At 36.2% G+C, this 17,341-nt stretch overlaps 1 protein-coding gene across 2 annotated transcripts in view; it reads left to right on the forward strand.

The window, feature by feature from the left end:
• LOC136825485 (uncharacterized) overlaps positions 1-17,341 on the forward strand; it is a 246,438-nt gene that overhangs the window by 177,255 nt on the left and 51,842 nt on the right. For both annotated transcript variants that reach the window (XR_010849355.1, XM_067082019.1), the window contains one exon: positions 16,027-16,171. The gene's annotated coding sequence lies outside the window, so the exon portion shown is untranslated. The remainder of the gene's footprint in view (positions 1-16,026; positions 16,172-17,341) is intronic.

A 17,341-nucleotide genomic window follows, 5' to 3' on the forward strand; every position in this document is an offset into this window, starting at 1 on the left:
AATCAGAATCCAGATTTTGACTTTTCCCCCATGAAATGACAAATAATAATAATAATAATAATTGTGGCATGAAGCATGTCTCCCCCAGCCACTTAAAAGTTGTACACAAATACTGACAAGAACCAGTATTGCTTACCTGTGTGGACACACGACCTTTGGCCTGAGCGTTGTGTAAAGCATCAACAGGCATTGTTTTTATATGTGGAGCTTCTTCACCTCTCAGCGCGGAAAATAAATTTTTTTATTTGAAAAATTATATCTTAATGTCAGTCCATCAAAAACAGTTAATACTTGAATATCACTTCAGCAATGCACTAAAATTTCTACAAGTCTACGATGTGTTAGGCCACAGGTTAATCCAATGAAGTGTGCAATCAAGATGAACTCAGGTGTTATTGCCGTCCATCTGAAACTTGAACCTCAATGAGTCGGCATTTAAAATCGCCCAAGAAGACTGGGAAGCTCTCATTCGTAACAGTTGCCATTTTGGTGATTTTTCTCGCCTCGTTGTGCGATATCCAATTGTCAGTGGAGATATATTTTTATCTTATAAACTTATAAGTTCTTTAAAGTTCATTTTAAAATAGCTTTCAAATATGCAGTCGTAACCTAAAATTCTAGTTGGCAATTCGTCAATTTCCGCTTCCCGCAAGCTATTGTTTCTGCTTGGCAGTTGATAGGTAGCCAGATTTTAAAAATCGCTTCTCAGTAGGAGCCAGTACTTCGTCCGTTTGAAAGCTAAGTAAAACTTGATTTTCTCTCCGTTTTCCATTATTAGGAATAACATATTTTCACAATTTGGAAAATTAAAGTTTGATTTCTGTAAATCGTAACACAAGAGATGAAGTTTATAAGTGACATCTCTTTACGGTCCCGTGGGAATACTGATGTCAAAATGAGTAAGCAATAAATCGTAATTTCACATTGTCCAGGGATCCTGCTAGGTGCAAAATGGAGGAGTATGAACGACAGGGCAAAGCTGAGTCATTATGGATGGAAAAAGACAGCTGAAATAACATGGGCTTGTCTATATTTGTTCATGATGTACTCATTCATTTTGAATGCAACAAACATAAACTACAGATTTCAGGGATTATTTAGTCGGAACGCATTAAAGGTACGAAAAATCATTTATCTATTTCAGGCACTGCGGCCTGCTGGTTTTAATAATAAATTGCATTAAACAATTGCAGTCTTGTAATGTTCAAATTTTCTCAATACTTTTCCCCAAAGTAAATTCAAATTCATGTAGTGTTACTGTGTATATTGCAGTTCCCACAGTTGAGCTCATAAGGCATTGCTTCAGGTTCTTTGCAGCGTCCCTATGGCCCCTAGCTGCAGCCCCTTTTGTTCCATTTACTGTACCGCCATTCATATTCTCTTCCTTCTCACTTTCCATTCTCTCCTAAGAATCGTTTCTCAGTGCAACTGCGATGTTTTCCTCCTGTTACACCTTTTAAAGCATTTTACTCTGTTTTCCTTTTAGCGCTGAATGATCTCATAGGTCCCAGTTCTTGGCCTTTGGCCTAAATTTTATATTCTATTCCATTCCACACCTGAGAAACAGTGCATCGTGTAAAGACCACCGTCTGTTTTGATAGAAAGGAGGGGTCAGTGCTCCTTGGACAACCCCATTTCTCTTCCCCTCCCCCTTTTTTTTTGTAATACTACCTGAGTACCATATCATCCCTGATGAATGACGTTTGTCTAGTGATCAATAGGGTGGAAAAGGTTTGTATGATACCACAGCCAATGCCATTCATTTGAGAGGGCTTTCCCCTGTACGCATACCGCGCCCGGGATGCCTGTTGTGCTGTACTTTGTAAGTATTTTTGCACAATAAATTGTTTTTTCTTTTACCTTTCCATTCCGTATTTTAATAGAACCGTTGTCTGGCAATGCTGTGTCTTAAGAGCACTGAGATAACACAGGTGCGTCAGAGTCAGATGCTGCTACCATGTCCATGTCAGAACTGTCAGGTGTGGGTGCAGTCTTCACCCAATACCTGACCTGGTCGCACCTTTCAGAGTGCCCGGAAGCGGGCGGGGTTGAGTTCATGGGAATCAGAAAAACCCCTTGGGTGAGCCACTAAGTATGAACAAAAATGCGATAGGTATTTGCTTATTTCTTTATTTTCATTTCCTTCCAATACTTGGTTATCTCGGTAGCAGACGCAACTCAAATAAAATCTACCACTTTCTTAAAGTTTATTTTATTGCTTGATGAATTCTGCACTGAAAACAAAAAGAAGGAAAGGAGGCAAGAATTGGTAATGAGTTGGGGAATTGAAGCATTGTCTTTGAGTTCAGCTCTTTTCGATAATTCTCAAACAGCAAAGAGACGCAAAGAAAACGAAGAAATGGTTGCTAAAAGAAAAGTTAAAAAATATAACCTTGACTTTGGCACGCTCCAAGTCTATTCTTTAGGGGTAAATTAATTCAGACATTGTATTTGGTCAACAAGCTGAACTCCACTGTTAGTACTTTTCTTGATTAAATTGCTCTCTCTCTCTCTCTCTCTCTCTCTCTCTCTCTCTCTCTCTCTCTCTCTCTCTCTCTCTCTCTCTCTCTCTCAAGTTTTATGTAATTTTCTGTTTTTGTGTGTATGTATAGTATATACATGTATATATGTATGTATATATATATATAATGTCTAAAATTTTTGTTTCTGAACATCGTGGGAGACTTCAGCCCTGGATATTGTTATGGCACAGGTAAAACTTGTAAAAACGGAAACCCACTCAGGCCGATCATGTCCCAGATCACATCCCTCACCTACAAAGCATCCCAGACTCTGAACGACTTAATCAGCCCATACGTACCTATGAAGCACACACACTGAAATCAGCAACATAACTCATAGACATCTTGAGAACTAAAAACCCAACCAAAGAAATCGCATCAATGAACGTCGAGAGCTTTACTATAACGTGCCAATAGACATCATCATCATCATCCAGGTGCCATATCCCCAAGGACGTCGGCAATCATGGCTCGCCACTCCTCTCTATTTCCGGCTCTCTGCAGCAACTGAGCTGCAGACATTCTTCCTCCAGTCATTCTCACCAATCCATCCATATATTTTTATCTAGGTCTTCCTCTTGGCCGACTTCCATTGATTTTACCAGTGAGAGAGAGATGTTCTAGTTCTTGTCTTCTCACTATGTGACCCACAAACCGCATTTGTCTACCTCTCACTGAAGCCAAAAGTTCTCTCTCAATGTCTACTCTCTCTAATACCTGCTCATTAGTTTTCCTTTCTGTCCATGATATTTTCAACATCCTTCTCCAAAACCACATTTCTGCAGCCTGTAACCTCTCCTCATCTGCCTTCCTCAAGGTCCAAGTTTCACAGCCATACAACAATACAGACCAAACAAAACATTTCACAAATCTTCTCCTAAGATTCATCGATATTTTGAGTTGGTGACTAATCTCTTTATCTTACCAAATGCATCTTTTGCCATGGATATTCTCTTCCTGATCTCTTTTTCGCATTTTCCATCACTTGTGACAGTGCATCCTAAATAATTAAAACTATCGGCCAATAGACATCACCATAAAAATAATCCTCAGTCACATGTACTGTAGGCTACCGTTCACAAGCAACCCCATCCCAAATCCAAGAAAAGGCCATTCGGAGCATGCTCGAAGAATGCACAAAGAAGCACCATTTTACTTCCACAAACAAGGTCCGGTGAAAATTGAGGTCAACTCACTCGCAGGTAAATTGGGGGTGAGCCAGACAGTGAAATAATTTGTGACGTCAGAACCGAACGTGTTCAGCAGGTAGCCTTTCCTGAGACAAACTTCATATTTTTCAGACAAAAATGCAACTGCAATTAGGAGATACATACATAAATAGTGCTGCCATAGCTATTAGTGAGTTTTGTGATTGAGAGGGTAAAACTCTGTGAAATTTAATATGGGTTATAGGGAAGCTGTCAAAGAAAAGGCAGATATAATTTATGTAGTCTACTGATTAATAAGAAAATTCATGCAGTATGATGATATGTGTTCATTGTTACATTAATACGAGATGACATAGAAATATATAGGCTATATTAGTAATATACAAATACCCAAGTGAGACAGATTAAAATTCCCATCAATATATATACAAGTAAACCACAAACAGAAAATATATACTTGTCTGCATTCATATATATGTATATTATTATATTCTCCCAAGAATCCCAAGATAGAGTTAAGTAACGAAATCATTCATTTAGAGTCTATAACTGGCTCATGGTAAGCATTTCCCCAGGTTAAATTGTAAAAATGGCGACCGTTTGCCTTAGATCTCGCAATCTGCACATTGCAGATTGAATCCTTGCCCCCTTGCAATTTGCTGTATCAGCGACTAGTGAAGCTAGGCTGGGTGCGAGACAAAGAAATGAACCTTTTTGCGTAAATTCCGCATGTGCTCAGTCAAGGAGTTCCACGCAGTGAGTAATTTTATTTTTATGTTAGGATAGGAAGCGAAATTGTGACTGAAAATAGAAACAGAGAAACGTTAGGCAAGTGCATGTAATCCAGTCATTGAGAAGAGAGAGTTAGTATCCGTTACCCAAGTTTTGATAGCCCCTGCATGAGGGCTTGCATGATTTTCCACATAGGCAAGCTAGGGAATTACGAAGCGTTGAAAAAAAAAAGGGAAATAGTGCGTGTATTTCCTCCTTGTGTTGTCCAGGCAATTTGTCGTCTTGGAATAGCTGGGCATATGTTTTAGATCCCACATAGGTCAATCGGCAAATTTCCGTATTGCTGGAATTCTGAGAGTTAATATCTCTCTCTCTCTCTCTCTCTCTCTCTCTCTCTCTCTCTCTCTCTCGTAAAGGTTAGGAATCCGCTAGGCATACCCATAATTCCTCATTGTAGAGTAAAATCTCAGAAAGCATAAAATTTGTGTGCTTCATATTTTCATTTGTACACATTCTTCCGTACAGCACTGCACGTGATAAATTCTGTTTCATTTCAAACCGTTTCCATTCAATAACCACCCGCTATTTCATTCATAAGTGTAAGGAACCTTTTTTTTTCTTTTGTTTATTTGTGGTTATCTTCTGTTTTGCTTAAAATCCCCTATGACCACATGGTCTTCACGTCATTCCCAGGGTAATTTTGGATAAGCCTAAGAGAAACTTTATCTTTGGGTTCCTCTAAATAAATCATAAGTGGAATGATCTTTGTATAAGCGGGGTCAGTCTCGGGAAAATTCCCCTGGCTCCTTTTAAGGTATCTGCCGAGGGTAGGGCCCCCGATGTCGGGCCCGTATGGTGACCGTGCCCAAGAAGTGTCATCTTCCAGGTGTCTTGACCATCTGCTTGCATCTCCCCAGGTGTCCTGTGGAAAGACAATTCAGCGCGATCACTCTGCCTCATAGAATGGTTGTTTTAAGCAGCTTAGTTCCTTTAAGCTGCTTAAAGGGAGCGGCACTCAACCTCTTAGCCTTGCCCCTTTTGACCATGCCACCCAAATGTCTGCCCCAGCCAAGGAGAAGAGACAGATCAGAATACGGATAAGTTTTATGTGTTGGTATCTGGGTCAACTTGGGTTGGCTATGCAGTGACAAACCTACTCCTAATGTTCTAAAGGGTTGACTTTTAGTGACTTCTTACAAATTATAATAATTATATATATAAATATTATATATATATATATATATATATATATATATATATATATATATATATATATATATATATATATATATATATATATATATATATACATATGCACAGACTACATATATATATATATATATATATATATATATATATATATATATATATATATATATATATATATATATATATAAATTATATTATAAATGTATATATATATATATATATATATATATATATATATATATATATATATATATATATATATATATATATATATATATATATATATATATATATATAATACAGTATATATATGTATGTATGTAGAATCTGCTGGTCACTTTTACCAGATACATATATAATTGTAATAGCCACAATGCCCTCTTAACTTCCTTCTCGTGGTCAGGTCGGCAACGTGACCTCCTTGTGATTATGGTGACGCGGGTTCGTTTCCTGCGACCAGGCATCACAGTTTCTTCAATTTCTTGCGCTTGGATCTTACAGCTTTGTAGCGACAAGCATATCCAAAAAAAAAAGCGCAAAGAATTTGAGAAGTTAAGAGGGCATTGTGGCTATTACAATTATATATGTATAAAAGTGACCAGCAGATTCTATACATACATATATATACTGTATAATATATATATATATATATATATATATATATATATATATATATATATAATATATATACATTTTAATATAATTTATATATATATATATATATAATTTATATATATATATATATATATAATTTATATATATATATATATATATATATATATATATATATATATATACATATATATATACATATATATTTATACATATATATTTATAAATATATATATATATATATATATATATATATATATATATATATATATATATATATATATATGTGTGTTTATATACTATTTATAATATATATCTATACATATATATATATATATATATATATATATATATATATATATATATATATATATATATATATATATATATATATATATATATTGTATATGTAATTCTAATAGCCACAATGCCCTCTTAATTCTCGAATTCTTCGCTTTTTTGATAATTACGAAGCCGTGACATCAAACACAAGAAATTGAAGAGACTTGTGATTTGCCGGTCGCGGGAGAAGAACCCGGGTCACCTTAACCACAAGGAGGTCACGTTGCCGACCTGGCCATGTCGGCAACGTGACCTCCTTGTGGTTAAGGTGACCCGGTTCTTCTCTCGCGACTGGCAAATCACAAGTCTCTTCAATTTCTTGTGTTTGGATGTCACGGCTTGTAGTTACAAGCATATCCAAAAAGCGCGAAGAATTCTGAGAAGTTAAGAGGGCATTGTGGCTATTAGAATTACATATGTGTCTGGTAAAAGTGACCAGTAGATTCTACATATACATATATATATTGTATATATATACATACATACATACATACATACATACATACATATATATATATATATACATATATATATATATATATATATATATATATATATATATATATATATATATAATATATATTTATATATATGTATATATACAGTATATATACATACTGTATATGCATATACATATGTACATATATACTGTATGTATGTATGAATTTTATCACATCACCATGCCACATTATATACAAACATTAAGCTACAAATGTCGTTTAGTATCCAGGTCATGCTACTTCAAGAATATCGCCGAAGGGGAATTATAAGTGACAGATGATTTGGTACCTAAGTGTCTTGAGCACCCGACAGTACCCATCACCTTCTGGTGTTCGAATCCCAGAAGGTGATGGGTACTGTCGGGTGTTCAAGTCACTTAGGTACCAAATCATCTGTCACTTATAATTCCCCTTCGGTGATATTCTTGAAGTAGCATGACCTGGATACTAAACGACATTTGTAACTTAATGTATTATATATATATATATATATATATATATATATATATATATATATATATATATATATATATATATATATGACTGTGAAATATTTTCTGTTAAAACAGAATTCCATCAAATATAAGGAAGCCCATAGAAATGCCAAAATGTGGAAAATAAAGGCTATATTTCAGAGACCAAGCTGACTGTCTCCTCAGGCAAATAGTGAATGAGAAAAAGTTACAGAAAAGTGGTATTTATGCCAGAAGATCCATAGGTCCGCCGTTAAGTCACTCCAGTTGACAATTTCTCTTTAATCTTCTTGATCGCCAGTTGGAGAAAGACTTTATCTATAATATCTGGATCCCAGGCACCATCTGGCTTTTGAACTGACAGTTTGCTGCTATAAATTGTACGAGACGCATTCCTGTTTATTCTGTGGTTATGGTTATATATGTGGTTAAAAATAGCTGAGCTCTGTTGTCCGTACCTAACTGAATGTTTATGCTGTATTAATCTTTAGGGGAGTGATTTGCCTGTGAAACCGATATAAGATTGGTCACAGTTAAGGCAAGGGATTTCGTAAACTCCTGTGTCTTTGGGGACTGGTTTTTGTTGGACGTTAATCTGGGATTTTGCCAAGGTATTTGGGTAGGTGGAAGCAAAAGGGTTAGAGTTTCCAAGTGTCTGTGTCAACGTCTTAATCCTGTCCAGGTGTGGATTTTTTATTTTATTGTTGTGTGTCTCTCTGGTCTTGTTATGGGGGGATGGTAGAAAATAGCGTTTGCTTTGTGGATCGATTTCTCAATTAAATGGTCAAGGTGCTTTAAAAATGACAGCTTCTTACAGATTAGTTCAATTTCCTTTTCCAGGAGACCCAGGGAGCAAATCTGTAAGGCTCTTAAGAATAAATTGCTGGCTATGCCAATTTTGATAGAGAGGTCATGGAGCTTTCAATTGTAAAATTTCTAAGTGGTTAGCCAGCCTCCTTTCCCCTTTCTCAGGCACATTTTCTCCCAGTCACATTTAACATTCTGAAGATTTCTGTCAAAGTTAAGTATACCTTAGTTTAACCAGACCACTGAGCCTAGTGCTGGCCCGAAGGATTAGACTTATTTTACGTGGCTAAGAACCAACTGGTTACCTAGCAACGGGACCTACAGCTTATTGTGGAATCCGAACCACATTATAGCGAGAAATTAATTTCTATCACCAGAAATAAATTCCTCTAATTTTTCATTGACCGGCCGGAGAATCGAACGCGGGCCGAGGAGAGTGCTAGCTGAGTACGATATCGACCCATCCAATGAAGAACTGAAGATTTCTGTCACAAATTCAAAGAAGCATATATACCTCTTCACAACATAAAACTTCTAAGTTTAGATGTAGATTCCTTATTCACAAAAGTACCAGTATAGGACGTTCCACAGTTTTTGAGGGAAAATTGGCCCCCCTGGTTCAGATCATTTCCGACTAGCCCTAGATAAAATAATAAAGTTAGTTGAATTATGTGCATCAAATAACATCTTTCCATTCGGGGAGTCATTCTATAAACAAAAATTTGCGTGCAGCATGGGTAGCCCTTTATGTCCTGTTTTAGCCAATCTATACATGGATTATTTTGGAAACTGTAATAATAAACGCAATAAAACCTAAAGACATGCTTTGGATATGTAGATGATATCTTAAGATTTAAGGATAATAAGTGGGGCAATTTCAATGAATTTCTTTCAAAATTAAATGCATTAGTGCCAAACATCAAATTTAAAATTGAATGGGAAACACACAACAATAAATTCCTTTTCTTGACGTTTTAATAATTAGAGACACGACAGAATACAAATTTACCATGTACAGAAAACCAACTTTCTCTCTGTCACACACCCATTTTTATAGCTATCATGACATCTGTATCAAAATTGGCATAGCTAGCAATTTATTCTTACGAGCCTTACGGATTTGCTCCCAGGATCTCCTGGAAAAGGAAATTTAACTAATCCGTACACAGCTGTCATCTTTAAAGTATCTTGACCATTTAATTGAGAAACCAATCCACAAAGCAAACATTATTTTCTACTGTACCCCCATAACAAGACCAGAGAGACCCACAACAATCACAGACGCTTGGAAACTCTAACCCTTTTGCTTTTACCTACCCAAATACCTTAGCCAAATCCCTGATTAACGTCCAACAAAAACCAGTCCCAAAGACCCAGGAGTTTACGAAATCCCTTACCTCGACTGTGACCAATTTTATATCGGTTGCACAGGCAAATCAGTCCCCCAATGATTAATACAGCATAAACATTCAATTAGGTACGGACAACAGAGCTCAGCCATTTTTAACCACATAAATAACCATAACCACAGAAAAAATTGAAATATGTCTGGTAAAATTTTTAGCAGCAAATGTCGGTTCAAAAGCCAGATGGTGAAATCAGCCTTGATTAAACAAAGAAATGCAATGACTCTCTCAAGGGGCGCCTGGGATTCAGATATTATAGATAAAATCTTCCAACCTGCGACCAAGAAGATTAAAGAGAAATTGTCAACAGGACTGACTTAACGGCAGACCTATGGATCTTCTGGTATAAATACCGCTTTTCTGTAACTTTTTCTTATTCACTATTTGCCTGAGGAGAGACACAGTTTGGTCTCTCAAATATAGTTTTATTTTCCATATTTTTGGCATTTCTATGGGCTCCCTTATATATAATTAATATATATATATATATATATATATATATATATATATATATATATATATATATATATATATATATATATATATATATATATCAAATATAAGGGAGCCCATGGAAATGTCAAAATGTGGAAAATAAAGACTATATTTCAGAGACCAAACTGTGTCTCTCCTCAGGCAAGTAGTGAATGAGAAAACATTACAGAAAAGCAGTATTTATACCAGAAGATCTGTAGGTCTGCCGTTAAGTCACTCCAGTTGACAATTTCTCTTTAATCTTCTTGATCCTCATGTGTGTGTGGTTGCATGTAAATGTGAATAAATTTGTATATTTAATGTTATATATAAACATATTAGTTTGTGTATCACTCTATACATTTTAATACATCTATGATTGAAATATTCACAATAAAACAAATCTGTTTCATTCAAGCCTTAATGGTATTAGGTACATCTCTTATGGGTTGAACAATGTTGTGCTTTGGTTTCTTCGATGATTCAAAATATTCTTGAATTTGCTCGAGAGTCTTCCCCTTGGTCTCTGGGACAACAAAGCAAGTGATGAAACTGCAGAGCAGACTTATGCCTCCAAATGTGAAGAAGACCGAGTGTGCGCCAAAGGCCTTCTCAAAAAAGGGGTAGATCTGGTCAGGAGTGATACAAAATCAAGATTAGTTGGAAGCTGGTTCGGATTTATGAGGTGTGAAAAAACAATAAATTTTGTCTTTTTCCATTTTCGCCCTTTTGTAACTATGAAGGTACATCAGTTGGAGATTCAAGACAGTAACCAATGTTTCAAGGGTTGGGCCATGCCGTCCGGACCCTTTTTTACATTAACATTATTTAATGCAGTATGGATACTATTATAATGTGTTATAATATATAAAACCATTCTACAAGTGTGATATGTCTCTGAGAAATTTTTGATGTTTTGCTTGCAGATTCGTCATTTGTTGTGAGACATGATAATATGATTTTAAAATGTCTTTTTTTTACAGATAAATTGTATATCATGTGATTCTGAAATATGTTTTGATGGTTTTTTCATTTGTTTAATATCTTGTGCAGTATGTTAAAACGAGTACTGAGTGTTAATGCTGTAGAGAGGGAGAGATATTTTTGAACCATTATCACTTACCCACATCCTGTATTGACACAGTTGTTTGAGGTGAAGGAAGAAAGGCAAGGGCCTCTTTGGTTATCGTTGACGAGTTGACAGTTATCGGCCAAATGCTTGTTACATATTTGTTCTGTGTGCCTATTCTGAAATTATTATCTTTATCTATGTCTATTATATGTTTCCATAATCTGAGTAAAAGGATGGGGAAATGAGAGAGTGAGGTTGACATACTGACAGCCGACTCAGAATTTGGTCGCAAAAGACTTCTTTCTGTTTTCTCAGGTGTTTTGAGTGAGCAGATGATGTCAATCATAAAGATAAGAGCTCTGGCATATTTCCTTCTGAGCCTTAGAATTCTGTGTGTATTCTTTGGGTATTCTGTAGAAGAGGAATAAGGTGTTCTGTGAATTCCCTATGTGTATTCTTTGAGTATTCTGGGAGGGCTTGAAGACAAAAGAGTACTGAATCAGAAACAGTCAGGCAAAGGGGTTACTGGTATAAGGTTCTCTCTCTCCCTCTCTCAATTACCATTCATGTATAAGGGTGTTATACTGGTTGCTCTCCTATTTGTACAAGTAATTCACCCACGAAGTGTATACATTTTGTAAGAATGATATTGGTATTTTACAAGCATTGTGAAAAGTGTATAATGGTGTACCACTTGTAAAAGGTAATGTGATGTTTACTGGTTTTTATTATGTTAAGAGATAAAGTGATGCTTTAAGTAAAAGAGAGTTATTATTTTACTAAGAGGTGAGTGTACTCTCTTCAAAAGTGAATACTTGTGTTGATCTCTATTATCAGTGTTTTGGTGAAGACTAGGGTTTAGTTGTTCAGATTTATGTATACAACTTGAGTGAGTTCTAATATGTCTTACTGCTAATTGTACTTTACTAAGTACATCTAATTGTGACTTGGCAGTGTTGTCTTGGAGAAAGTCTTAGAAAGACGTGAGTTTAACCTTTTTTTAAAGTGAAGGTAGTCTTTTGAAAGATTGATATAATCTTTAAACATATTTTTGTCTTAGTGAAATGGCTGTTGGTATATTTCCATTTTTGCATATTTCATTCTTATGTGTCTGTGTTATCATATTTCTCTAATTTTATCATTACACAGTGTGTTCCAGTGTTTTGTGTTGGTGATTGCTTAACATTTTGTCAGTGCATACTTATTATTGAGATTTCAGTGAGTACTTGTATTGACTTCCAATTATTGATGTTTTAGTGAACACTTGTGTTGGGTTTAATTAATCAGGTATATGGTTAAAACTTGAGTGAAAGTTAATGGTTTGAACCTTACTTAACCAAATTGCGTTCTTAATAAATTAAAGTTTTGTGAATTAATCTTGATTAAGAAATACTTAAATCTTACACTGTTATCAGATAACAGTAAATCTTTTTGAGATTGTGAACTCTGCATATAACTTTTGAACTTAGAAATAAATTTGTCTGTTTAAAGTTTTAAAAGCACAGTGTTTCATTTTGACCACCAGTGATTAGAAAAATTAATGAATGTGTACAAGGTAAGTGATATATCTTTTTGTTCACCTGAGACTTATCTAGGTGAAATAGAACCAGGGAAACCGTTACAGTGTTTGTTGAAGTGATGCCCATTTTCCACTAGCCTGTTTATAGATTGTTGGTTGTTACCTCACCCATAACTTGATAAAGTTAGATTGATTTTCTCAAGTGATAAGTAAGTTTTATGGGATCACTGTACCTTTAGAGTTTTCAGTCTTAATATTTTTGTTATGAGGTTTCAAGTATTTGGTCGAAGTGAGGTAACTTTTTGGTCTTATTATTTGTGTAATAACCAGATGCTTGATCACTTCGTGACAATACACCTTTAATTATAAATTTAATGAGAGCACAGAGTCACTTTTATTGATTCTAATGGGGCTCACCTGATAAGAGGAATATTGCTGAAATAAAATGGTTGCAATTAATTACCTGAGTTTCTGTACATGGATAATCAATAATGCATTACTTTTTTTTCTGGATAAGTAATATTCTTTTTCGTCAAAATATTAGTCCCCTCAAAGTCTAAAAGAAGTCAGTGATGTTATTTAAACTATATCAACACTCAGTATGTAAAAGGAAATTGTGATGAGTTATAGAAGGCTTCTGAATAGGTAGAAACTGAAAGATACTACCTGACTTCTGATGCCACTTCATGAACGAGAGTAGTATTTACTGTTCTTTAAAATTTGATTCAGAATAATGTAGATAATGAAAGAAATTCTAACGGAATGTATGACAGGAATTATATGGAAATGGTTTACTTACTAGAAATCAGACTACTATGGATACACTTTCTTAATTATTTTTAATCATTTCATTAATGTTGAAGGGCCCAATGTAAAAAAATCAAATATCAAGAAAAAACAGAGATACAGAATGCAGGAAGAATGCAACAATCTTACCTGTAAGACTCCAAAAGATAACAGCCGGTCAAAGAGTAAGCTAACTGCGATCATAGTCGATCTCATTGTTGTGTTGAAAAGTTCAGCTGACAGAAGCCAAGGCAAGGTTAAACATCCAAGGCAGTAGCCAGAAACAGCAGCCAGCACACAGACAATAGGTACCCAAGGTGGCCAATTGATTCCCAAAACGTCATTTACGAAATAACAAAGGCCAAGGAATACTGTTGCTATGCCTGTGGTGAATGCTGAACAAATAATGAGAGGGCGACGCCCGAGGCGATCAGCTGTAAGGGCACACACGGTTGTAAAGACGAATTGAACCAAACCAGTGATGATAGTGGCCATGCAGTGATCTTCCACACCAGCAGAAATGAAGATCTTCCCAGTGAATACCATGAGGATAGTACTGCCACATATTTGTCGCAAGCTACTCAGGAATAGGGTGATTAAGAGTGGCTTTCTCGTGCGCGGTCTCCACAGCTCTCGATACTCAATCTTTTTGCCCACAGAATCAAGTTTAACCTTCATTTCAGCAATATCCACTGCAGAGTTGTAGTCTGTCCCTCGTAGCCATCTGATAGAAGCCTTGCAATCTTCTTCCCTTCCCTTTAAGAGATACCAGTAAGGAGATTCAGGTACCACCCACAATACAGCAAGCATCAAAATTGTGGGAGCTAAGCAAATATAGCAGGCAATACGCCATGAGAAAAATGCCCCAGCTAAATAAGACACAATTAAGCCCAATGATAGGGATGTTGAAGATAGAAGCCCCAAAGTTCCTCGCAGACGAGCTTCAGTTACTTCACTGCAGTACACCTAAAGACAGACAGTTTTGAGTTTATGAGGAATCATCTGCCCCAAGACCTGAAATTCTTTTCAGGAACTGGCATGCATATATTGAGTCTTTGTGAAATCATTTAACGAATAAATTCACTTGTTATTTAACTCTAAAAAGTAATTTTCAAATGGGCTCAGAAGGTTTTAGTTGGTAAGATTTTATTTCAGATGGGCTGGTTTTTAAAGTTAAAAGTTAGATATATAGCCAGTGCTTGAATGAAGTACTTACTGGTCCTGCAGAAAATTGAAAAGCAGTTGCAGCGCCACAGATAAATCTGCCAAGCAATATAATTTTTGCATTTGGGGCAAAAGTAATGGTTAACCATCCTGCTGACAATATGGGAGCCGTAACCATGAGCAAAGTCCTCCTTCCAAGCCAATCCATTAGTCCCCCACTAAAGATACTGCCTACCATGCAGGCTAATGAAATGATGCTACCTGGTGAGGGATAGAAAGGTGACTTCTTGTGTTTTATGCATTTTAGAGCTCTTAAGGACATAAGAAGTTATTCAGGAATTATCTTTTTAGAGAGAATATTTTGATAGTTTTCAGACGAATATGCAAAAAAGTATCAATTTATTCGGCATTATACTCGCAACAAGGGTTGTTAATGGTTAACCATCCTGCTGACAAAATGGGAGCCGTAAGCATGAGCAAAGTCCTCCTTCCAAGCCCATCCATTAGTCTCCCAGCAAAGACACTTCCTGCCATGCAGGCTAATGAAATGATGGTTTGAGTTGAATCTTAAGGAATTTAAAATACTGAAGACTGGGACTGTTACAGGAGAAGCATAATGTACCTAGGGTACTTTTACATTTTTCATATTTTATTACCCTAAGAAATATTTATCTATTGTTTAAACATTATCTTATATTGGTTGTGATTGGATTTGCATTTTCATGTTTTGCTAATGTTTGTTGTCCACTGAAGAAACACGCACTGTACTAGTGGCATGTGTCAGCATTTCATTAGAACATGAATGTAAAAAACATTTAAAAGAAGTATCTTGGTTTCTTACCAACAAGACACAGCTTAGTTATGATGTGTTGCAAATTTATTCTAAATCCAAAACTAACTTACCAGAATGGTTAAGTTCCAACGACCAATTGGTTAGCCTAAATGAAATTTATATTATTCGAAATTTAGGTTAGCCTAAGACTGTTTGAGATTCCCAGAGGAGAGAGCCAATGTTGGCATAAGGAGGCCAACTTAATCATCAGCTACAAGAGCGTTTTCTAGAGCTTTTGATAACTAAACTAAATATCTTTTGTCCTTTATCATATCTTTAATTGTAATTTCTTCCATTCAAGCCTAGGTTAAGCTACCAGAGCTGTTTATTTTTATTCTTGTCTTTACTCCTCTTGTTCGTGTGTGTAAGTAACTGTAAGTAAAGAAAATGGGGTTTCTTTATAACAGCTCACCAATCCATGCCACTTCTGCTGTACTAACTACAAGATCAGGGTCTGCTTCAATAGATGGTATGGCCAGTGCTGTCCATCCACTCACCGATGCTGCAGAGAGGGTGCTCAAAGCTGCTGCAAAACACGCCAAGCCCTGTAAGGTAATACAGACGTTTTGATTCTTGATTTTAAAAGATGGTAACTGGAGGTCGATGAATGTCGAATAGTTATTCAAACACATTTATGTGAAATTAGTACTTAGGCAGGTGCACCACACACACACACACACACACATTTATTTATATATATATATATATATATATATATATATATATATATATATATATATATATATATATATATATATATATATATACACAGGTATATATATATATATTATATATATATATATATATATATATATATATGTTATAATTAGCAAGAATTCACTAGCAAATTGCTCCCTTTTTTGTTTCCTGTCTGCCAATCTATCGATAGATATATCTGTTTATCGACATGCGTGCCTACCTATCTATCAGACCAAGCTGGACAGTTGAGGATCACGGTCAGAATACAAGGGATTAAATCGATTGTAGGACACTCCTTTTAAGTAGATAATTCCTTATTCGAGGCAAAAGTGAATCTGTCTGGCTGACTCTTTCCAGGCAACCCCCCAGCCGCGGACACAGCTGAAATGACTCAACTCCCTGTCGGAGAACTTACCCCCTACCCCAGCAGATGGCATAAAAGGACAGATGAACAAGGGCCCGCTCTCAGAGACTCGCGGTACGACATGGCGCGAAGACAAGACGAACACACTCACCACCAACCCCACGAGGAGGACCATGCTCCTGGCTGAACAACTCCCTTAGCTCATCCCTTCTCCATCTAACCACGTGGCCCCTCAAAGTATACTTTTACCTTCATGCACTTCAACTGCCAACCACGTGTTCCCTTCGCTGCTGGCCTGATCCTAACACGAGGGGGCCACCCACTCCATTGCCTGGTGCTTCGTGAAGTCACCCACATGTTGCCTGCGCTGTCGGCGCCCCTACATCCTACCACATGGAAGACCAACGCCTTCGCCCTTGTGAATTTACTTAATTTGAGTGCCAGTAATCACAGAATCTTTTGTTCAATTCCACCTGTGCTATTCGAGTGTCTGCTCTCAGTGCTAATCCATTATTAACTCGTCGAAGCCCCATTGGCACCTTCAGTGCAGCATTGAATTCATTATCCTTTTGTCTGTTTCCATTACTGGCGTATAATCTGTGTATCTTTCATTTCAGAGGGACCCTATATTGTGGAATCTTCTTGGACTGTGCCTGGAA

This window comes from Macrobrachium rosenbergii, chromosome 37 (assembly GCF_040412425.1).
Source record: "Macrobrachium rosenbergii isolate ZJJX-2024 chromosome 37, ASM4041242v1, whole genome shotgun sequence".
NCBI classification, from domain to species: domain Eukaryota; kingdom Metazoa; phylum Arthropoda; class Malacostraca; order Decapoda; family Palaemonidae; genus Macrobrachium; species Macrobrachium rosenbergii.